The following is a 23,793-nucleotide window of genomic DNA, read 5'->3' on the forward strand; positions in this document are numbered from 1 at the left end:
AATGGGAATGTAAACAACTGCTCAGTAGAATAAAATCCTCTTGGTTCAACAAGCTAGCTCTCATAGTATGACGTTTTTTTTTATTGTCTGCCTCTGCAAACTTGGGTAACGTGAACCCCTGGAAAATTTCTTATGTTGGTAGGCACTAAATAGTCAAATGTCTCAGGGCGCTTAGACAATGTTTGCCTGTGCTCGAGTCATGCTGTGGCCAAGAGATTGTATATATTCCACTTTTGGGTACATCAAGTAAGCTGGGGAAAGAATCTTGATATTGGTAATTTTTAGAGCAAAAAAAATTAATGCTGATGAAGTGAATTTCAGCATACCGGTCAATCGGAGTTGTTGACAAAGTTCCATCAATTTTGATATCTACAGCCTTTTTGGGGGTGGGGGGGATTAACTCTATTTGTCTCAACCTAGACTTTTTGGGGTGGAACATGAAGCTGTGTAGACCAACAATAAACGTGCATACATCAGTCTATGCACAAAAGACAGTGTCTAAAAATCCTTTGATGCAGAAGGGGCATTTATGCACACTTTTCAGTGGTATTAAGAACATCGACTGCTTGAACCACAAGAAGAGTAGTAATATGGCGTGTGGTCCATTTGAAGTGGAAGCTAAACTGTTTAAAACAACAAAACAGCCAGCATGGGACAGTCGTGTGCATATCAAAACACAAGTACTTAAAACCGAACTGCATGTTCTACATTAAATCCTCATGCATGATGATACAGTTTGGAAAGGGGTGGTGCGAGTAGTGTGGCTTCCACATTCCCATTGAGAGAGATTTTGTCTGCTTCCACGTCTTTAATAACAGGTAGTTACAAACATATAATTGCAGATAGTCAGTTCAGATAACTTCCTTTTTCCCCAGAGTCTAACAGCTTTCACATACTCTAGACAGGAGTGGCCATTTGCAACCAGTAGGATGTTTCTAATTTTTATATGTACAGTCGAGTATTACTGCTTTTCATTTGTTCTCTGTAACTTGCTTTTACATGCCCAATGAGATTTTCTTTAACGTGCTCAGAGTAATAGATGTTGCCTGATTCATTTACCTATTCTAGCACCTTGCTCCCAAATGCCCCCACTAACCTTGTCCTAGCTCCAAAGTGCCTCAAGTAATAGTGCTCATATGCCCAGTCAGTTATTGTCTGACCCAAAATACCCCAGTAAAAGGTTTTTGCATCGTCCACAAATTCACAGGTGCTACCACTACCCCAATGGGTTTCTAATGCCAGATTAGATGTGGCCACTCCTATATATTGCCTCCTCTTTTGGGTGTTGCCATTATTTGATACCCCAGTTTCCAAGTATTAGCATTCAACGATTTACTTGCCCAGGCACGGATTATTAATGCCCACTGTCGCATGCTTCTAAAGTGGTTCATTTGTAGTTTGTTATAGCGCATAAGTGGCTGAAGAACTTTAACTTAACTGGCAAAGGAATAGTAGTTATGAACAACAATCCAACAAAAATGGAAGGACCTTCCTTTGACAATTATGGGCAGAGTAAAATATATACTCCCCTTGTTTTTATTTTTATTATCCAACTTGATGGTCAGAGTTCCTCAGTCTTTTTTTTTTTTTTAGCAAATTAATTCTGAAATAAGATCTTTTATATGGCAGGGCAAAAAACCTAGACTAAAGTTAGAAACTCTACAACTGGAAGTCATAGATGGGGATCTTGAGTCACGCAATCTGATTATACTATCAAGCTTCCTTAATCAATAAAATTACAACAGCTTGGAAGAAATGTCTTCTGCCGATTTTTTTTCTTGATCTAATGCTTGGGGAAATGGAGATCACTCTTTCACCCTTCTTGCGAATCCCTAAGCTTCCAAAGAGATCACGATACGACATTCCCATGATTGTAGCTTCTCAGTTCCAGAAGGTCTAGGAGATATTTGATATCCGCAGCTGAGTAGTGGAATGTCTCTCCTTGGAACTTCATATGTCCATCCGGACTTGTGATCTCTGGGCTAAATATGCATTCTGTAAACTTAAGGATTTTTTTTTAAATGGTAGATTGAGGACTTGACAGGGAATCAGGTCGCATAACAGCAAGATTAAGAAGATTCTTCTTTTTTTTTGTTGCCATTTCCAGATAAGTTTTGCTCAGGACTGAGGAACTTTGACAATTCCAAAGGGTTATTATTAAGTAAAGCTCATTTTATATTTAAGGTTCGGGGGAATTGGGAACTGGATTTTTACTGTTTAAATCTACTCAGAACGACCAACTAGTTCTAATCCATCTGGAAAATATCTGAGACAATTGACTGCCGTCTTAACCCTCAGCAATGGCACAGCTTCAATAAAAATGGGTTATAAAGCAGTAAGAGCAGGTAACCTAAGCAGGAGGGCGTTTTTCAGTAAATGGCTGATTTACTATACTCCGGCCAACCTCCATAAAATCTACCCTGCAGTCGATCCTCGATGTTTTAGATGCCATCAGGCTTTAGGAGATTATCTACATGTGGGATTTACTTGCATCCAGATTGCAAGCTTTTGGGAAAATGTTTTTACAGCAGTAAGAAGAATACTGGCAGTCGATCTTCCTCTCGAGGCCTCTATGGCTCTTCTAGGTTGAATTGAAGCTGGAAGTGTATTAACTCTACCTCAACGACAATTTATTAATCTCTACATGGGTAGCAAGGTCATTAATTTTGGCTAATTAGAAAACAGCATTAACTTCAACTATTTCCCAATAGGTAAATAAAATTAATATAATTTTTAATCGGAAAACTATATATGCAAGGAGAGTGTTCCGTAATTAAATTAAACAGAATATGGAAATAAACCAGATTTTTGTATGAGTAATTTTTAAGAATTTTTCATGTGTAATTTATTATTTATGGTATGTATTCCGATCTCTATAAGCACTTAATGTAAATCTTGGAAGAATCGTTATAAAATGTCTTATGCTACATTGAAAATAAAAATATTAAAATTAAAAATCCAACAAAAACCATGAGCACCAAAACGATTCATTGTCTGCCAAGTCAATGGAGGTTAAGTGATGTTTCTAGGAGTAATTTACCAAAATGTCTTTACAGTAGGAGATCTTGGATATCCTTTTTCAAGGTATTAAGATATGAGGTTGTGCATAGAGCTGGTCAGAGTTCCAGTTTCTTGTTGCACTGCTGAAAGACTGCTTCATACACATCGCTTTTTTTAATGTGGGGTGGCCTTGAAGGGATTCAGGGTTCTCGACCCCTGTTCGGTGCCAGAGAGTTTCACTTTATCCACACGTTAGGTGGGTAGGGAGTTGTGCACATGATACAGACTGACTTAAATCTGATTCTCGCTGCAATATGGAGCTGTTGCATTATGGTCAAGTTACTTGTGCCCAGAAACAAAGTGGCTGTGTGTAGCACAGCTCAAAGGCGGGTGAGTTTGTGGCACTCCAGTAAGCAAAGAGTTCCCATAATCCAGTCTTGGAACTACTGACGTTATGCCTTGTTCAGGAAGAACAGTGCGAGTTTGTAGCATGCATTCCTGGCTATAGTAGAGAGATGAATTGTAGTTTAAGCTGGCTGTTGACAATGAGTCCCAGAAATCTGGCGTGATTTGCTGTAGCTGATTTGAAGTCTAGGCGAAACCCAAATTCATGCTTTATTTGGGATGGCCTGATTTACAGAAATTATGGTTTTGTTTGGTTTAATTTCAGGTGGTGGTTCAAGATCCACTTTTATATTTTGATCATTTTGAAGAGTCCTGCTGAAGGGGTCGTGCATTGCATGTTCCTGACCATTCCTGGTTACGTGAGAAATGTGCCTGCTACAAGCTGGTGTGAACAGTGCAGCTGCCCAAATCACTTTTTCCCTCTTAATCAGACCCCCCCCAGATAATGCTCGATAGATTGGCAAATTTTGCGGCATTATTGCAGCACTTTATTTTACTCTGTCATTCCTTTTCAGCCTTAAATCAATGTAAACTGATTTAGCAGAGTATTTAACTTTGAAATAGGCATCATAACTGTTCGAGAGTTTTTTTGCTCTATGCTCCTTTGTGGTAACATTCTGGAGCATAGGTTAAAGCCAAGCACAATAGCACAGGGTCGGCGTTTTTGCTCAAAGTTAAGGACATGAATAGAGAGAGGGCTTGAAAGGGGCCCATTTCAAAGCCTGTTTTAAATTACTCCCGAGACCTAAAGGGACCCGGCCCACTTAAAGTCCTGCTCCCTCCCTTTTTAGATTTCAGCTCTGTGGATGGACTTCCCAGGGGATAGTGTATTTGAATCCGGCCCGGCTGCTTTTTTTGTGATCCTATGAGTCTTGCTGGATTTCTGCTTTTTTTTTGGAAGATTTTGTTTTAATTTTGGGCCAAAGGATGGTCCCTCTGGGTCCACTCCATGGGTCCTCTTTAATTTCCAATCAAGGGACTAAGTCCCCGAGGCCTGAAATGACTGCCAGCAACATTTTTCTCATGTTGCTGGCAGCCAATCGGAGTGCTCGCTAGTGAGATGGCCCAAGGGAAATAAAGCTCCCTGAAAATGCTCCATTTTTAAATTGACAATCCTGTGAGTCGCTCGAGACTCGTGGACCCAACCATCCGGGTATTCAATTATTATTAACCCTTAATTTCTCAAAATCCACTGAAAGGATTCACACTAAATCACAAAGCACAATCTGTGTACCAAGATCTAGCTTTTAGCCAGATTAGGTGTAATTATGTTCAGCAGTTTTTTGCTGTAGCCTTGTCTAAAGATGTCTATGGAAAAAGCATGGGGATTTTGTGTTTTGTGATGTGGTGTTTGCAAATTTTAATGAGTGATATGAGCTTTGTAAAACTATACCTGTTACACATGTGCCTGATGACAGTGAAAGAAGTATATCTACTATGTCTTTGAGATCCTGTGATCAGCCAACTCGCATAAAAATACAAGCATTAATGGTGCTCGTTGTGTGTGCAAAGCAGCAATGCTGCCGAAACGTGTTACAATGGTGGTAACAGCATGAGTGTAATTTTTTTTTAACCTACCTGCTGTGTCTGTGTCAAGACGGCTGGAACTTGGAGAATATATATATATATATATATATATATATATATATATATATATAATCTACTGGCGGTCGCCAGTAGATAGTTATAGTTAGGACCGTGTTTCCATAGGAAATCTCAAAATTCTATTTTGAATAACTTTGGCGCCGGTTGACGAATCTTCGCGAAATTTTCAAAACTAATGGGGCGCTTTGCTCAGCTCCTACCCTGAAAGTCTCGGGGGGGATTCGTCAAGAGGGGGCCGAGGAAAAAATGGGGGTCCCAAAACGCGTTTTCCCCATAGGACCTTTAGTCGAAGGTACAGCCCGAACGGCTGAACAGAATTACTTGAAATTTGGCAGAGAGGTAGTCCTCGGGTCAGGGATGTGCCTTTTGCATATATGGAGTCAATCTGTTCAGTAGTTCCTGAGAAAATTGCAGTTAAAAGCACATACATATCGATAGCCGCGCACCCTTACGTGCGCGGGCGTAATTCTGATTGCTTGTTACATGTCAGTCCACGTTCGAATCGGTCGAAATCAGGAAGTGTCGGCCGCCATTTTGTTTGTTTTCAGTGCGAGAGTGGAAAAGAAAGGTGGCGAACGTGAAAAGGGGGCAGGGTAGAGAGTTCCTGACCCCCTAGCCTTGGTCAGGGGTCCCTGAAGGACCCCGAAGGCAGAAAAAAACATTTACATTTTTTTTAAAAAAATCGCGGAGGTGCGCGCACGGTGAAAACCTATTAAAAAAAAATTTAATACGTAGTTTATTGAATAATAAATGTATAAAAAAAATTATAATACATACATAACTTAGTATTTAAAAACCTGTACAAATTCACTGAAAAATCCATAGGTTTCACACACGTTATATTTCGTAATTAGCATTTAAAAAAACCTTGCAAATTCACTTAAAAAACCATAGGTTTCACACATGTTATAGTTGGGTGGATATTTCACTCGTAAAAAAACTATGAAATTCCCCCGTAGTTGAGATAACTATAACTCGCGCGACCGTCACTCTATCACAAGGATGATGTCATCAGTGATGCCACTGACCATGTCATGAGTGATGTAATGTGTGACGTCATGAGCAGAGGATTGCGGGCGCGCAAGTTATAGTTATCTCAACTAACTATAACGGGGGAATTTCATTGGTTTTTTACGAGTGAAATATCCACCTAACTAGAACATGTGTGAAACCTATGGTTTTTTTAAGTGTGTGTGTGTATATATATATATATTAGCAAGAGTGAGCTATAAAGAGAACGAGAGAAAAGGCAAGAGATTAATGTACTGTCAACTTGTCACCTTGCTACTTCAGAGAGGTATTACTGTTTTTCAAAAAGAATCTGCAGGCTATTTGTAATGTGATGCTGATTGAATAAAGCAGAATTTTTCGATCTACAGCAGTGGTATTTTTAATGAAAAGCTAGACGTTCTTTTTCAAAGCAAATTGAAATGTGTTTTTTAAGTCAAACCTCTCAACTTACCCTCATTTATTTAGCGGTTGTCACCATTGAATTCATCTTTACCATTCAAACAAGCAACATTCTCCCCCATAAACTGTAAAGACATTGCCTGCCCTTAAAACAAACCGTTGCTCACCCTGCCCGGTATTTTCTTCTCCATTGATTGCAGTGAAATGACTTGCCAAAAACACTCTATCTCATCCTGCTTCAGAAGAATGGGAAATCAAACCCGCAATAATACCCGAAGAGTTTTCTTTTAAAATATCAATTTCTCCACTTGTGCAGCTGGGAAAGGAGGGTAATTTGTTTTGATTTTCAAGTGAAAATAAACACAAAAAACCATGCTTATCTCCTGGGTGGATCTGGTCAACCATTTTATGGGTATTGTAGCGGTGTGGGCACAAGTGTGCGCATGCCAGTTACTCTCGTGCAGTAACTCTAAGTCTTCTGGTGGTGTTTAATTGTGCCTCACTGGAGCGTTAACTTGCTTGTTATTTCACTATCACTCTGTGAAGGAAAAAGGTTGCACCAAAGCAGTAAAGGAAAAAACCAAGAAACATGCTCAAATTGATTTTAAAACAGTTGGGATGAGAAAGGAATTTGTCAATTCTGCACAAATAAACAAGAGTATATACCGCACTCTGATAACATTGTGCCAGGCCGGTGCAAGAAGCTAGGGTGAAACATGATAGAATCTTATTGCCGGCTGATTTTGCGAATCGCTGGAGCGTCTGTGATCCTTCTGCACCCACCTGTATTCACTAGGAATGCTATGCTCCCAAGCTTACCCTTAGAAGGCAACTGTGTGACTGGTCAGCAGGGAAGTACTCCTAAGGTGCTCTTCTCATTTATGTAGATGATTTCTGGTAACAGAACATTATTTCTACCGTCCTGAGTAAACCCAATGTCATGCTGGACTTTATTTCAGAAGGAAATGCATTAATTGGTTATCAAGACACTGATGTTCAGAAAAGAACTCAGTACATTTAAGATAAAACATGACTTAAGACATTGTGATCATAAGAATTAAATCCTAAACTTTTGTTCTGAATATGAGTGTTTGATAAGTGTAGGAAACAGCCCAGGTGCCTACAAAATGTCTGTGAGAAACTCATTGAATATCAGCCCCATAAGGTCGTACCAGCCCTAGTCGATGTCCTAAAATGATTCCTGGAAGATGTCTAAAAGAAAATAAGCCACAGCAATAGTCGAAAGAATATACACATTTGAAGCCTTCTTCCCTTAAGGAGAACCTTCAAATTTCACAATTAAATTATCAGACATTTTCATGGGATTGGATTGATTTAATAATAATGCTCTCTTAGGGGGGAGGAGCCAAGATGGCGACCGAGACGGCAGCGTAGATTCCCGGCTCCGTGAACCTCCGCATCCCGCACGGATATCCTGTACTAGATCCTCAGCTTGCGCCATGGGATCGTGTTTGTGAAGGAGAGTGGCAACCGATCGTGTGACTCCGGGGTTTCTGGCTACTGTACCGCCTGAGAAATCTGCGGAAGAACTTTGCGGCCCGTGCAGCCCCGGAGCCGGGACCTCGAGTGGACGCCTTGGCCGGGTGGCAGTTTAACAACAACGGCCTGTGGTGACTGGGTGGAGTCGGTCCACCGGAGCGGTGCTGTCCCGGCCTGCATCTCGCCGCGGCCGCTCCCGTTGCTAAAGCGTAGTGGATCGAGGGCATGCCCGGGGGTGCAGTTCTCAGACTCTTCGGTGTTTGCCCCTGCCTTTGACGGTGAGCTGCCCGGACACCGCCCCTAGCTCGCCCTGATCCTTGCAGACTGCACCCGGATTTTCGCGGCTGCTGGTCCTTGGTGGAGACGACTGTTGCCCGAGTCCACGCAACGGCTGAATTTGTGCCTGCCCACAGACCCCGGTCTCCAGCGACGTGAACCCCGAGGTGCTTGTCCCTGGGTCCCGGCCCCCATACGAGTCGGGCCTCCCCCGGCGGCCATCTGGTTGCGATGCAGCCTACTATCCTGTCCACCGGGTCGCAGCGGGATTGGGAGTGTGTGACTTTTGGGAGTGTGGCAGAGCGACCGCGGGGAGCAGTGCGGGGGTACGGCGACCTCCTTGAGGCCCTTGGTGCCCTTCATTTCTCCTTGGCTCGTGGCATCGAGGTCTTGGGGAGTAAGATCGACGGTGTGGCATCAGCGTTGGGACAATGGCGGCATGCTGGTCCACAGTTCCACAGGGACTTCCTACACTGCACACAGGAGGATAATGTCGCGGCCATCCCTGCGATTAGTGCACAGCCGGACACTCCGGACAGTATGCTACCGTATGATCGGCTGACTGAGGGTTTGATCTGTTCCGGAGGTAGTGGTTCCGAGTGGAAGGTGGTGGCCTCGTCCTGTGCACGACCTCCGGTGACCCGGGGACTTTACCAGCAATGTCTGTCTACTTTGGATGATTCAGCCTTCCCGGACCTTGTGTGCAGTGCAGATCCTGGGGCAGCACTGGGAAAGATGTCCCTCCGAGAGGCGGACGGTGTTGGCGTTCTGGGACCTCCACCCCACCTGTGTGCGTCGCTTCCCGGTTGCTTTGGGACATCCCTTCACCTTGGAGCATCGGACATGGCGCTGGGTCGAGGGGTAGGCATGGGCAGCATCCCCAGGAGTGGTCAGGGATGAGGCTGATCCCTCGGGGTGGTCATCTGGTAGACGGGCGGACTCACGGTTGTGTACTCCCAGGACATACTTACTAACATATTCGGTGCGCAATGCTCCCCATTCCCCCTTTTGTTATGGTCGATTTGGTGCTACTTATTGTTTGCTGTTGGGATACCTTACTGTGCGGGAGGGAGAAGCCGGGGGTATGTTCTGAAGGCCCTCCTCCAGTTTATTATATTTTCTCCACCCCCCCGCCTGGTGGGGTTCTTTCTTATTCCTTTTTCCCTGTTTCTTCTATATTTCGGGTCTAGTTCCAGGGCGACAGGCACACTGCTGGGGGGAGGGGCCATACTCATTTGCAGAGGTGCAGGGTTGGGGGGGGGACTCTTTTCTTTCTCAGTCTTCCTCTCTTTTTCCATGGCCTCTTTTTCTTCTCTGTTTCTTCTTGTTTCTTCTTTTCTGGGATCAGCGTGGTACGCCTCTTTTGCTGTGAACCGTTGTCTCTCCGTGTGTGCCATAGTTTCCTGGGGTTCTCTGGGCGTTAGGTATGGGGGCCTGCAGGCGCAACTGTTTTTGATATTCTTCCCCATCCTTTCCTGTGTTTGCGCCATGGATTCGATAGATTGCTGTTTATTGCTAACGTCTATCATGCGGCCTGCCCTTTATCGCTGTTGGGAAATTGTTTGGCACCTGATCCTACTGTTTTGTTTCATTATAAAATGAAAAACCCCTTTTCTCCTGGTGTCCTACCTGCGCGGCTCCCGGGCCGAACTATCTTAGTATGAAGATTTTGCTACCGAGGTGCCGCATGTGCTTATATTTGACCTTATTGCTCTGATTGCTTAGCGGCCGGCCCTGGGGGGTTGTAGGCCCATACTTGTCAATGATCGAAATGTCAATAAAGGTTTTTCAAAAAAAAAAAAAAATAATAATGCTCTTTACACCCAGAAGGTGTAATAAGTCCTCTTCCCTAGAAGAAGGGGGAAAATACTGCAAGCATAATTTCATGATCTCCGTGCACCATGCCATACGAATGAAAGGAGGGGCAGTTAGAAAAAAATAACCTCTTTTAAAGTCCAGAGGTATGAAGGTCTGAGCAACATTGTCTTAAACTCTGATTCTCACAGATGTGAAGGCCAATAGAAATACAACATTCCTAGACAAGAATTTCCGTTCTGCTAAAACAGACATTTAAGAACTAGTGTTGTGTAGTTCCTAATAATACATAGTCTTTACACCAGTTAACTCTGTGTGCCACCATAAGCCCCCCTAACTTTACCAAGGAGCAAATAGTCTCTGGCAAATATCGAACATGACCACCCCTGATACTTCAGGGACCGTTGAAACAGTGCAGTACTTTTTGCTCAATCATATTCACTGTCTCAGAGAGAGAGACAGAATTAACAATGGATGTTTTCAATAAGCATTTATTGATCCAATGTCATTCTAGTATAAAACATGTTTGCTGCGACAATCGAACCAAAACAGATCAAAGATTAGAAGCGCTGACAGAGTAAATAAAAGGTAGAATTCTACCATGGTGTAAGAAAGTGGCTCAGTATATACTGTTCCCAAATAGGTACAGTGTGCACAGAGTCCACAGTCCCCAGAGGTTTGGCAGAGGCTAAAGTTAGATATAACCTTACTCTCTAAAGTGGTAGCTTGGTTGAGCAGTAAGGCAGTATCGGAGCATAGTGTAAAGCATTTGATGTACACACTCAGTCAGCAAATGGTCTCACACACTCAAGAACTGTACTCTAGGCCAATGGTTTTTGTATAAAAATATATAGTTTCATTTTAGAACCAACAATAAGTATCAAAATATACTTTCTCAGGATGAGATGCTTTAGATAAATACTTTTCAATAGGCAATAGATTTTAAATATGAAAGTTAGTGGTTGCAATAGGCAACACAATTTCAAACACAGTAATACATTGAGCTCAATGGGAATTTCTAGGTAAATGCAAATTAGTTACTTTAAGGATTACTTTTCTAACCACAGGACTGGATTCAGTCCTGGGACATTTCCTGTAAACAATTGAGTAAAAGCGTTTTGGTTACAGTTGTGACTTTTTAAGCAGTATTTTTGTATTTTAAAAGATGACACTTAGAAACTTTTTCACATAGAATCACCAATATTATCCTATGGGAGGAAATTCACTTAGCAGGTAAGTGGGGTTATTGTTACTTTTTCTAACTCGGTGTTGGATCCTGGATCCAGCACTGGGGCATCTCCTGTAAACAGTTGAAAGAATGAGTTTTTGTTATACCGACTGTTTTTTACGAATATTTGTAAGTTTGCAAAATCGACACTTAAAAACTTTTTCAGCCAAACCCAGGCAATGTTATCTTATGGAAGGAAATTCAAATTACAGGTAAAGTATGTTCTCGTTACTTTCGTAATCCAGTGCTGGGCTCCTAGGTTCAGCACTGGGACATCTATCTAAAACAGGTAAGCAATTATGTTTTCACAGTTGGTGTGATTTTTAAAGGATATTTGTAGTTTGCAAAAATTGACAGAAGAAATTTCGCAGAAAAATAGTCAATGGTTTCCTAAGGAAGAAAATTGTGTTAGCGGTAAGTATAGTTGTAATTACTTTTCAGGGTCCGTGCTGGGCACCAAGATCCAGCACTGCGATCTCTCCTGATAGCAGGTGAGTGTTTTCCTTTTCGTTGCTTGGTTGATTTTAGGTGAATATTTTAAAGTTTAGAAACTCCACACTTAAAAGAATTTCCAAGTGAAACCAGTCAACGTTACCCTATGGAAGAAAAGAGTTATCGGCTTTTGGGTAAGTACTCGATTGGCAGAGTTAAGGTTCTGGGCATAGACTCAGGGGTCTCCCACTGTCAGGTAAGTACAGTTGTACACCCTCAGCGGCACTTGGGCAGCTGGGTGCAGAGTGAGTTAGGCCCAATGTTATCCTATGGGAGGCAGGGGGCCCTTGATTGGTAGCTGCTGGCTAGCAGGCCACGCGGCTGTGGGAGCTGGGCTCCTGGTCACTTGCTCAGGGCAAATGGGGAAGTAGATTAGGGTAGAGGTTGCACTGCCAGGGGCACTCGGGCGGCTGGGTGCAGGGTGCTTTTGAGCCTTCGAGCGCTCAATGGATTGCAATGGAGAAGCTCAAGAACGAACAAAGACTGCAAGCTCAGGGACAAACATTCTTCAGGTGCGACCACCACTTCGAGAGGTAAGTTGGGTAGTTGGAGGATAGGTAGGCACCCAGGTGTTGGGCACAGGGGGCTGCAGGGCGCTGGGTGCAGGGGTGCCTTTTGGTGTCAGGAAATGTTACCCTCTGCTGGTCGTGGTTGGAGGGGTCCCTGGTTCTGAGGCTGCAGGCGTCATCCGGAGCGTCACGGTGGGTCCTTGGGTGCTGGATTCGGTGTCACAGTCGCTGGGGGGAAGCCTCGTGGTCTTTGTTCACTCCGGCACAGGCCAGGCTTGGCGGGTGCAGAGTGTGCAGGGTTCGCGGTTCCTGGCTGATGCCAGGGGTCAGTTACTTGCTTTGAGCAGTACCACTGCTCGTGGGAGTCCCAGTTGCTTAGAGTCACAAGGTAGCCAGGTCCTCCGGGGTTTGGGATGTTGCTGGCCACTGGAGATGCCGGGGTTAAGCAGGAGCAGGTTCGAGGGTCGACAGGCGGGTAGTGCTGGGGCCAAAGCAGTTGGTGTCTTCCTCTTGTTAGCAGCTGAACGGCAGGTCTTCTTGTTTCTTGATCTTCTTTGCTGTTTCGGAATCTGGATCTGAGGAAGGAAGGTTCAGGGTGCCCCTAATACTACATTTAGGGGTGTTACAGGTAGGTAAAGGGCAGGGACCAATGGGTCCCTTCCCTGGGGTGGGTACACCCCCTATCCTGTCACTCTCTCCTGTGGGAGGGGGGCAGTAGCCTAGTCCTGATTGGGCAGGGCTCCCCATCTTCAAGATGGCGAGAGCCCGGAGATGTGCTTCACCTCGCCACCTGAAGGGTGGGGTTGGCAGAGGCTGTCACACCCCCTTTCCTTCCTTGGGGTTTCCGGCCAGTCTTCCCACCAGAGTGGGGGTCAGAACCAGTAGGGGCCATTTGCTGATTACAGCAGGTGGCCCGGACAAGCTCACAAAGGCGGCATGCCTTTGAAGCTTCCCCAGCCCATCCTGGGGGAGGATACCTAGCACCTCGCCCAGGATGTGCATTGTTGCAGGCCCAGGAGAGCGGATGGCTCTCTGCCCAGGGGTCCAGCAACATGTCTGCTGTGTGGCAGCGCCTCAGACAAGACATTGATTGTAGGTTAGGTTCAGGGGGCATCTCTAAGATGCCCTCTGTAGTGCATCTTACAGTAAATCCCACACTGGCATCAGTGTGGGTTTACTATGCTGAGAAGTTTGATACCAAACTTCTCAGTCTTCAGTGTAGCCATCATGGTGCTGTGGAGTTTGTGTTGACGACCTCCCAGCACCATATACTCTTAATAGCAGCACTGCGCTTACAGTGCCCAGGAATGGACCTGGGTACTGTAGCGGCACAGGGCTCATGCACCTGTGCCCACACCACTGTCGTAGGGCACCCAGCTAGAGGGGTGACTGAGGTATGCCAGGGCAGTGTGTGTTGTGGGCATGGCACACAGGGATGTGTGCCATGTCGACTGTTTGGTTCTGCACAAAGACACTCAGCCTGCAAAGGCAGTGTGTGTGTGTCTCAGGGTACAGGGCCTCTAAGGGTGGCACGATAAGTGCTGCTGCCCTTAGGGGCCGTCTCTGGTCACATGGCCCTGGGTACCATTTACCAGTGGCTGACATGTGACCAGAGATGCCAATTGGGATTTGGCCGTTAGGCAGTTTTTAGGGAAGGAACACAGGCCCTGGGCACCTGATTGGCAGGAGCCCAGGGCACAACAAGGAAAAGTGCATCAGTTATCGGGCAAAAAGTGGGGGGAGGGGTTACTGCAACAGAAACCCACTTCCTTCCACATGGTACTAAAACAGTAAATATATGCAGGCATATCGTTACATGGCAATAAACAAGCGTACTCCTAAGATGCAAACCCTATCTAAATGTACCTAACTTTTATGTGGGTGTAAAGTCAAGAATCCCGTAGGAAAGAGCCACCCCCATCACCTGATGGTTGAGAACAAAGGACCTCGTCTTGGCCTCTAGTTAGACTCCCAGCAAGGGATGTCAGACCACTGCATACTGGAGCTTCTGCAGGCCGGGACCTCAGTGTCTAGTGTCCACTTCTCCTCTGGTTTTCCAGCGAAGGTGTGGTTCTTTTATACCCACAAAATACCCTCAGGGGTTTTACCTAGATATGTAATGGCTTTCTATTATGTATAGTGGTCTTGTCATCCAAGGAGGATGATGGTGGTGACTTGTACCGAGTTGCACAGAAGATTGTAATCCTACTGGCTACGTCCTGGGCAGGGGATTAAGGTACTAGGAATCCTCATGCATAATAAATTAGGTCTGTTTTGGAGAACACTGATCGACAGTCAGCACATATCTAGGTAAAAGGTCAGAGCCAGAACAGTTATGTAGAGCAAGGTAGGACAAATGTAAGTAAAAGGTTGCATTGCTACCTAGGCCATATTGCGGTACATTGGTCTTCATAACACCCACTCCTCATATGAAGGTCAAGGTCAACTAATGCTAAAATATGCCTGTCTAAAAAACATTGTTGTAAAAATCAGTGTAAAAATCTCTAAAAACATTGTGTATGTAATAATGTTACAAATTAAAAAAGCACCAGAAGTCCTCTAAAATAGTCAATACACTGTTAGACCAACTGAGCACATCGAAATCCATGGTGGTCAGGGAGAGCAAAAATAAAACTTTGTTTTCAAATTCCAATTTGGCTTGTTTTGGGGAAAAAGCTGAATTGTTCCCAGCATACAGAAAGCGATATGTTTGTGTGTCCTGTGTGATGCAACATCACTGTCACTTGCATTCGCAGATGATGGTCCCTGTAAAACCTCTTGTATCGGGTCAACTAGGCAAAGGTGATCATCTTCAGTTCCTGTAGCAGCTGCAGAGGAAACACTTGGTACCTGTGTGCTTTTTGTAGAGGCGGTGTCCGGTCTGACAGGAGCTGAAGCATCCCGTGGAGGTTCTAAGAATGCCATCATCAACATGGGAATGCGCTGAGGATGCTGTAATATGTAGGCCTTTAAGGGGTCCAATAGTACATTAACATCCAGTTGCACAACCGATGGAGGTGTTAGACATATGTCCAACACGCATTCATATCTGCAGAATAGGCAGCAGAGCACAGGCAAGATGCAGTCAACCCAGACTGATCTGAACAATGGGAAACCATGCTCGCTTAGCTCCTGAAGCAGAGGTCCGCCCAGATGGAGTACCATGTGTTCACGGCCACGTCGAACAAGGAGTGCTTTTTCCATCTCTGGTGTAACTGGGCTGCCATTGTGTAGCAGGAAAATTAAAACCAGGATACCCACTACAAGTAGTAGGACCAGTGGAAGCCCTCCAAAAATACTTTCCTGGAATAACTTTGAAAAATGTCTGAAAGGTGCTCAATAGTCCAGAATCTATGCTCTTAAATAGGTGCACGATCTCCTTCATATCAGACATGTTAAAGATACGATGTGCCATTTCTCCAAAATGGAGTGGGAAGTTAGTGTGCTTCATCCTTTACACCCCCCCCCCTCCTCCCCCCTGAACCAGCACACCCCAGTGACACAACCACATGCCAAATACAAATCCCAGGACAACACACCTGACAGAAATAACCCATTTGGACACACCCAGATAGCGGAGTATAAAACCAGCCCCTTGCCTGACCATAATCCTTTGCAACATTCCAAGACTGAAGGCCACTAACCCTGACAACAAAGGATAGGCAAAGCAACACACCAGCACTATTTGCACCACACACAGCACCACCACCACTTCCACACCTGCACCTCTGACCCCCCTGCACGTCACACACCATACACATCATCTCCCACCACCACTCACACCCCTGCACCCATAACCCCTTTGCACATCACACACCATGGCAACACATAAAATGCCAAAATTCACAGAGTGAGTTGAAGGTAATGGTAGATGAGATGGTCAGAGTAGAACCACAACTGTTTGGTAGCGTGGTCCAACAGACACCATTAGCCACAAGAGTTCAAATGTGGGCAAGGATAGTCTATAAAGTCAATGCAGTAGGGACCACCCTGCGCTCAAAAAACGAAATCATGAAGCGGTGGCATGGCCTGAAGAGGGTTGTCAAACAGAAGAGGAGCAAGAACTGTGGCGGTGGTCCTCCCATCCCACTAAAACCATTCACTGCATGGGAGGAGAAGGTGCTCTCCATAGTGCATCCAGAGAGTCTCACAGGAGTAGAGGGGGTGTGGAGGCTGGTAAGTACAAACAAATGACTTCCACCACACTGCTATGTACTGTCTTGCACAACTACAAAGCTACACCTCCTGACAGTCTCCCTATCCGACCTTTCCGGGTGTGGGGGCGTCTCTGGCCCAAATGGAGGCATATGCCGCAGCTCTTCAGGCCTCCCTTCGGCCCTTTCCCGTTCCTGGGGCGTCCTTGGGGACTCTGCTTCTTGTGGGTTCTCCGACGGACTCACTGGCGGGTTCGCCCCCGGCGCCGATTGAGCCTCTGCCTCCCATGGATGTCGGAGATGTGGTGCTGTTAGGGCGTGGCCCGGTTGGGTCCCCCTCTATGGTCCACGTGGAGTCAGGACGCGGCCCACCTGGGTCCCCCTCTACGACCCACAGTGCCTCTGCCGTACCGCATAGCCCCGCTGGGTTTCCTGTGGCGCCGCAGGTCGTTGCCGGTGCTCATAGCCCTGCTTTGAGCACACCCCGGGCTCCCTGGCAGGCGGTCACCTGTCTGGAGCCGGTGTTGGCGCCGTACCGGCGCTGGAGGCTCGGCTCCGCCTCCGCTTTCTCCAGAGTCGGAGGCTGTCATGGATAATGTGGAGGCGGCGCCGAAAGCTTGCCTCGCTGGCACCTGCTCCTTCCTCGGAAGGGGATCTTGTGTTGACGCCGGATGCAGCCGAGTTGGCGACTGAAGACGCAGGGTTAGCGCCGACGCGCGTCGCTTCGGCGCCGTGTCAGTGCAGAATTATGGACTCTTCTTCAGAGGCCTCTGGAGAGAGTTCGGCGCCATCCTCTCGCCCAGCGTCACCGGACGTACAGTTGCCTGTGCCCCCCTTGGAATTTGTTGAGCTTCCTCAGGAGCTCCCAGATCCGGCAAGCTCTTTGCCTCCCCAGGAGCCATGTCAGGATCCTCATTCTTCAATGGGACTCCCTTCCGTGGAACATTGGTCGCACCCTCAGTGTCTTGGGAGGGTCAGCTTACAACCCTCCCCCACTGGCGAATTGTTGTCCCCTACGCGTAGGGCTACCGAGGCCGGTGCGGCTTTTTTGAGGGTGGTATCATTGGCCACCCACATTTTAAACATGCAACCCCCTTCTGTCCCCTTGTCTGTAGACCCCTTGCTTGAGGCCCTTCATCGGGGGGTTCGGGAACGTGGAGCCGCTTCTACCCTTTGAGGTTTCCCTTTAGGATACCCTTTTAGGTACCTGGGTCCGGCCTGCTTCAGGTGACTCGGTGGCTCGTTCAGTTATGCACCACCACAGTCCAGCTCCGCATGATCCTGTTTGTCTTTTTGTACACCCTGATGTGCAAGGGTTTGTGTTGCAGACTGCTTTTCCCTCCCTGCCCCCTCTAACGCTGCCTCCCTCTCGTGAGTCCACATGGCTAGAGTCATGGGGCAGGAACGTCTTTGCTTCCACTAGTGCGGCCCTACGGTCCTTAAATACAATGTGTGTTTTGGCGCAGGCTACCTCTGCCCTGTGGGACTCTGCAGAGTCTTTGCTTTCAGCTACCTCTGAAGGTGCTCGGGTTGATCTCCTTCGCCTCCTCCGGGATGGCCGCGACCTTGCCGAATTCACAATCCGCTCAGCCTTAGAAACTGCGAATTCCTTGGGCCGTGCTATGGCGAGCTCTGTTGCCCTAAGCCGTCACGCTTGGTTGCGCGATAGTGTCTTCTCTGAAAATATCCGGGAGCGACTGGTTGACTTACCCTTTGATGGGGTTTTGTTGTTTGATGCTCGCGCCGAATCAGCGGTTCACCTGCTCCTTGCGGGCTTTCGTCCTCCCACTTAGGTCTTCTTAGGCCTATCTTCCGTGGTGGTACTTTTTCATTTTGCATCATTTAGATGCGCTCTGCGTTTAACATGGGCAGTGAGCCTTACGTCTTCTTTTTCTGTGGTCAAGGGTGATTACCCTCTTTTTTGGCATCCCTTGGATGCGTTTTGCTTTGAGCTGCCTGTTGGCCGTGTTCCACAGATTGCTGTGTCTGGTCCTCTGACTGTGGTATTGAGCCGGTTGCTCAGCTCGGTAATGTCATACGTCTTGGAACTCATGTTCACGGGTTCAGTTCGTTACTGCGCTCTTTTAGCTTGGCTATTGCCCTAAGAGGTGTTCCCCGTTGTTTGGGGGTATGCATACTCCATGTGGGGCACTTGTATGCTATTATATAGCTTTGCTTATCTCACCTGGGCCTGGAGATCCTGTGGGCTCCATGCGTAGCTTTGTGGCCCGTTGTACGGTGCTCTATGTTTTTACCTGGTGCCATCTTCTTACGCCATGGTCATCCTTCCTGTTCCACCTCATTGAGAGGTTGCATGATCTCCTCTTCAAAAGCGGCTCCTACCTGCCCTTACTGTACTAGGTGTGCTCCGGTAGGGACATGTTCATGCTCCTGGTTTGTTCTGTCTCTATATGTTTATACATTTATGTATGCGTGCCGGTTGCCTTGGTATTACCTTTCCTATGTCGCCACCTCTTTTCGAGGCTGCGAGATAAACACCGATATCTCCATGTGTGAGGGAGCGTTTCGGAGTTGTTGCAAGCATCCCATAGGTTCTTCCTTGCTTCCGCTTCCAGGGGTGATTTTCCAATTTGGCAAATGCCCCTTTTTGATGTTCGACACTGTACGTGTTCTGTCTGGAGTGTTTGGTCGTGGATTCTGGGGCTCTTTCCACGATTCGTTACCTTGGTGTTTTTGGCCACATCCTTCGGGATATGCTACTGCCTCCAAGTCTATATTATGGGTTGTTTCTCACTTTGGCTTCATACTGCCCGGTCGGGCATATTTATGCTTCTTGTGTAAGCCACTTTAAGGTCTCTGTGGTCGTTTTGCATGCTGCGTGTTTCAGCGGGTTTAAACTTGATGCTATTCGCCCCTATTTCCCCTTTTTGGGATTGAATGTGCTCTTGGGGTGTTTCTTGTCCCGCCAGCTGTTCCAAACGCATTGCTCAGATACTAGCTCTTGCCTTTGGGCCTCTTGGCATGGGCTCCTTCAGCCTTCCTTCTATAGGCTAGTCTGTTGGGCTCTGGTTGCATCTCTTCAGGTTCTTTTCGAGCTTAGGTCCGGGTCCTCATCCTGCGCCCTTATGCGGAGAGGGGTCTTGCTTCCTCTCTCTTCTTTGCTCTGGTATGGGGCTCATGCCGTTCTACCTGTCATTTTTTAATACCGGTATGGTGTAGTGCAATTCTGGAACTTTTAGGATATCTGCCATCCAGTTATTTCTGCTCTTCCGAGCTGCTTGAGTTGCTGTATGGCTATTCCGCCACAGCCTCCCCCCTTTATCCGTCACTCTGTTGCCGGATCAGATGCTTGGCGGTTTCTGTTGTTCTGTCGCAGACCCACCTCCCCTTTGGGGTATGGCTGTGGTATCTCTTCTACGTGAAGGAATCTGCGGCTAGATGTCTCTATCAGATGTACGAGTTACTTACCTTCTGTAACTATGTATCTGGTAGAGACGTTGTCTAGCCGCAGATTCCTTAACGCCCACCCAGCCTCCCCGTTCTGCGAGGACCTTGCCAAGTGGGGTTCTCCGCTGGCCCCCCGGTTACAGTTGGCATTGGCTTTTTCTCTCATGGGTGCTCACATTGTTGCGTCCCTTTTGAAGTTTGCCATAATACCACTGACTCCCTCTCAGGGGTTTCTGTCACAGTAATGCCGTTGTCTTTCTCTCAAGGGTGTATTATCTGTAAAATGAGTCCTTTTCCATTGTCCTTCAGGAGATTCCTCTTCCTTTTCTTCTTCTCCTGCTGTGTTTCCGCCTTCTCTGTTGGCTCAGGGTTCTGGGCTCCTCTACGGTAGTCTTCTTGGGGGCTCTGTTCGCCTCTGTTTCAGACCTCCATTCCTATAGAGCGGTCCCAGTCTTTTCATTCCGACGGTGGACTGTTGTCTCTCTGTGCTCCGTTCTTGCTGGACGGCACAGTTCTACATGGTACTGACAGTCTATTTTTGTCTGTTGTTCTGCAAAGTAATAACAGTCTATTTCTGTCTGTTGAGATATTCTTCCCTTGTTGCACTTGGGAAGGGTCTTTGCTTAGCTGGCGAGGTTCTCACAGCTTTTTCACCTTTATGTAGGTAGTGTCTAATTCTGTGATTTACGGTGGTGTCTTGCTCCATCCTCTCTATTTATTCACGAATGTTCATCCATTGCACACTGTTCTCATACTTTCACAGTTTTTTTTATTGGGGGCTCCATGTTGTGTCGCGGAAAAGTTTCTCAGAGGAAAACTGACGTCAGCGTGCCGGGAGGGACTTATATGACCTCACTGATGTCACGTACATGGACGACGTCAGGGCGGGGTCGTGTGGTGCTGCTGCAAAGTTTTTTCCGGATCCGGTCTGACGCCTGGGGATATTCTAAGTTAAGGAATCTGCAGTTAGACAACGTCTCTACCAGATACATCGTTACCGAAGGTAAGTAACTCGTACGATGAGATTGATGCCGGCCCATCTGGTGTGCCAGGGCTCAACAGGTCCCAGCACCCCATTGTTTCCCCCCCACCACATCTGCTGCAATAACAACGTCTCTGCAGACCCCTGCTGTTGCATTCTGTGTCTCTGTCTCCTCCTCCACCACCCCCACCCCCGCCGCCTGCAACACTCCCCCCTGTCCCAGATGATGACCACCCCACCGACTGAGGAGGGCAGGGAGAGGATGCGGGTGCCTACAGTGGTGAGCAGGGAAGGTGGGAGGGGCAGGGTCACTCACAGGCAACAAGAGGCTGGGACCCAATCCCTGGACCACGTTAACAGAGTCCTTGGGGCATATGAACGGGCCCAGGGACGAACGGGCCGGTTGGACGAAGTGTTCCGCGAGCTCATCCTGCTGATAAGGTCCATTGACACCCACATAGGGCAAATTGTGGACCTCTTGGGCCAGCAAGTGGTGGCATTGAGGGACAGGCCTGAGCCCCAACCAACACCTCCACCTCCCTCTGGTGGGCCGCAGGATGACATTCGCCATCCTCCCCTACGCCCACAGAGAGGGGTGAGTCCTCAGATCCCACTGGCCCTACAGCAGGGGGCCCCCCTTGCTAAGCGACGAAGGGGCCGTCCTAAGAAAACCCTGGGAGTATCTGGAGGCAAAGCACCTGCCAAATGCCAGTCACGGAGCCAGCCCTGATGGCAACCCTCTTCACCACTGCATTGACGTTTTTGACTGTCCTTCCCCATACTGCCTTGTGAATGGCATCTGTCTGTTGGACATCAATGTGGTGGCAATTAGATTATCTCATCTACCATAGCTGTCAACTTGCTGCTCCACTAATCATCTCAATGTAAATGTGCACCCCCTCACATGTCACCATTGTAAATAAAAAAATCCTTACACACATGTTGTGTCTGCTCTGTCTTTATTCCAGGATGTACTGTCTTCAACATGATTACAATGTACTAGGAGTATGGAATGTATGTAGGCAAGGAGAGGTTGAAGGCACCTAGGAAAACACAACAGAACAACATTCACTAGTCTTGTTGTGGCATCACAGACATCACACAACACCTACCATCAAGATAATCCAACATGCACACATCACAATGGGCAACAAGTGCCAACATACACATCCTGTCGAAGTACAAAACTGTCCTGTTCCAGAAACATTGTCTGCAGTCACAAAGTCCACATACACCTTCACAACAACAACAGCAACATCATCAGACAATGGATCCGTTGTACATTGTCACTCGCCTTCAAGTGAAGTAGCGGGTGATGAGCTGTTGACGCAGGACAACTCCTTCCTCCTCTCCACTGTCCTCATCACTGGACACGGATTGGTTTGCAGGTGGGGGCCTTTGCTGCTCATCAGAATCCAGGAGCAGGGGGATCTTCTTGCGAATGGCTAGGTTGTGGAGCATGCAGCATGCCACTACAATCTGACACACCTTCCTGGGCGAGTACATCAGTGCACCTCCGGTCTTGTCCAGGCATCGGCAACGTGACTTCAGCAGACCAAAGGTGCGCTCCACCGCACGACGTGTCCTCCCATGGGCATCATTGTAGCGGACATCAGCTGGTGTCCTGGGATTCCGCAGTGGGCTCAGCAATCAAGGACTGTTGGGATATGCAGAGTCACCTATGTGTGACAAACACAGATACACATTGCAATGTTGCTGGGTTAGAGGACACCATGTCATACACACAGCACACTATTTGACTAGGTATACTCACCCACAATCCATGCACGCTCGGGAAGCAGATTAGCCATCAGCTGTGGTACAATGCTGTTCCGAAGGATGTAGAAGTCATGGGCCGAGCCTGGAAATTTGGCACACACGTGCAAGATGATCATGTCTGCCTGGCACACCACCTGCACATTTATAGAGTGGAATGTTTCCGATTCCGGTAGATGTGCTCACATGCCTATGGTGGTACAAGCCCAACATGGGTGCAATCAATGGCACCAACCACATGGGGGATGTGTCCAAGGGGATAAAAATCTCCCTTCACAGCAGCCAATTCCTGCCCCCTGGGGAAATGGATATATGTGTCGTTATATCTCATCATGGCAGACAGGACATGCTGAACATGGGTTGCAACATCACACCTGCACTGGACACCGTGTGCTGGAACGATCCAGTGGCAAAAAAATGCAGGGCCACCATCACCTTAGACGTGGGGGTGAAAGCTGTTGGATATGTTCTGCGAGGCTGCAGGTGGGGCTCCAACTGAGCAAAAAGGGTCTGTAGGGTGGCTCTATCCTGACAGAATTTCTGGATGATCTCCTCATTCTCCATGTCTGCCAGCACTGTAAAGGGACGATACAGATTTGGTCTCCTCCTAGTTGAGATGAAAGTGGACACATGTCAATGCAATACATCATGAGATGGGCACAGCATCTCACGTTTTGGCGGACACGACGCCAACAATGTCATCTAAATTGTGTTACAGACCAGCTGACATGTAGGGACTCCTTCAGCTACACTAATCGTACACCTGTCAACTGACACACAGCAAGTACATCCAAATCATACTCTGCGTATGAAAATGCACATATGGATATGGCCACGTTCACCATGGGCACGCCTGGGAGTATATCATCCAGCATTGGTGTAAAAATGCAACACCACTGTCTCACACCTAGCTGCTGCACCTGACACACCTTCAGGCGTTAGTCGAACCTGGCACACAACAACACACTGACCACAGGCTGTGCGTACATGACGAATGTGTGCAAGGTCACACATAAGTGAACAGGCACATATGGACAATCTTCAACTTGAAATACATCACAGTGATATTCCCTGCACTTTTACACCTTGACGTGTACACATTGGGGAGTCCATAACAACACTGTCCTGTGTACAGGCACATCAATATCACAAATGACATGTGAGGGAGTACATGCCAATCTAAGAAATCACATACACAAACATGGCATGTGTGCTCAGCAGTGGGGTACATGG

The sequence above is a fragment of the Triturus cristatus genome, chromosome 3_2 (assembly GCF_964204655.1).
Source record: "Triturus cristatus chromosome 3_2, aTriCri1.1, whole genome shotgun sequence".
Taxonomy (NCBI): Eukaryota; Metazoa; Chordata; class Amphibia; order Caudata; family Salamandridae; genus Triturus; species Triturus cristatus.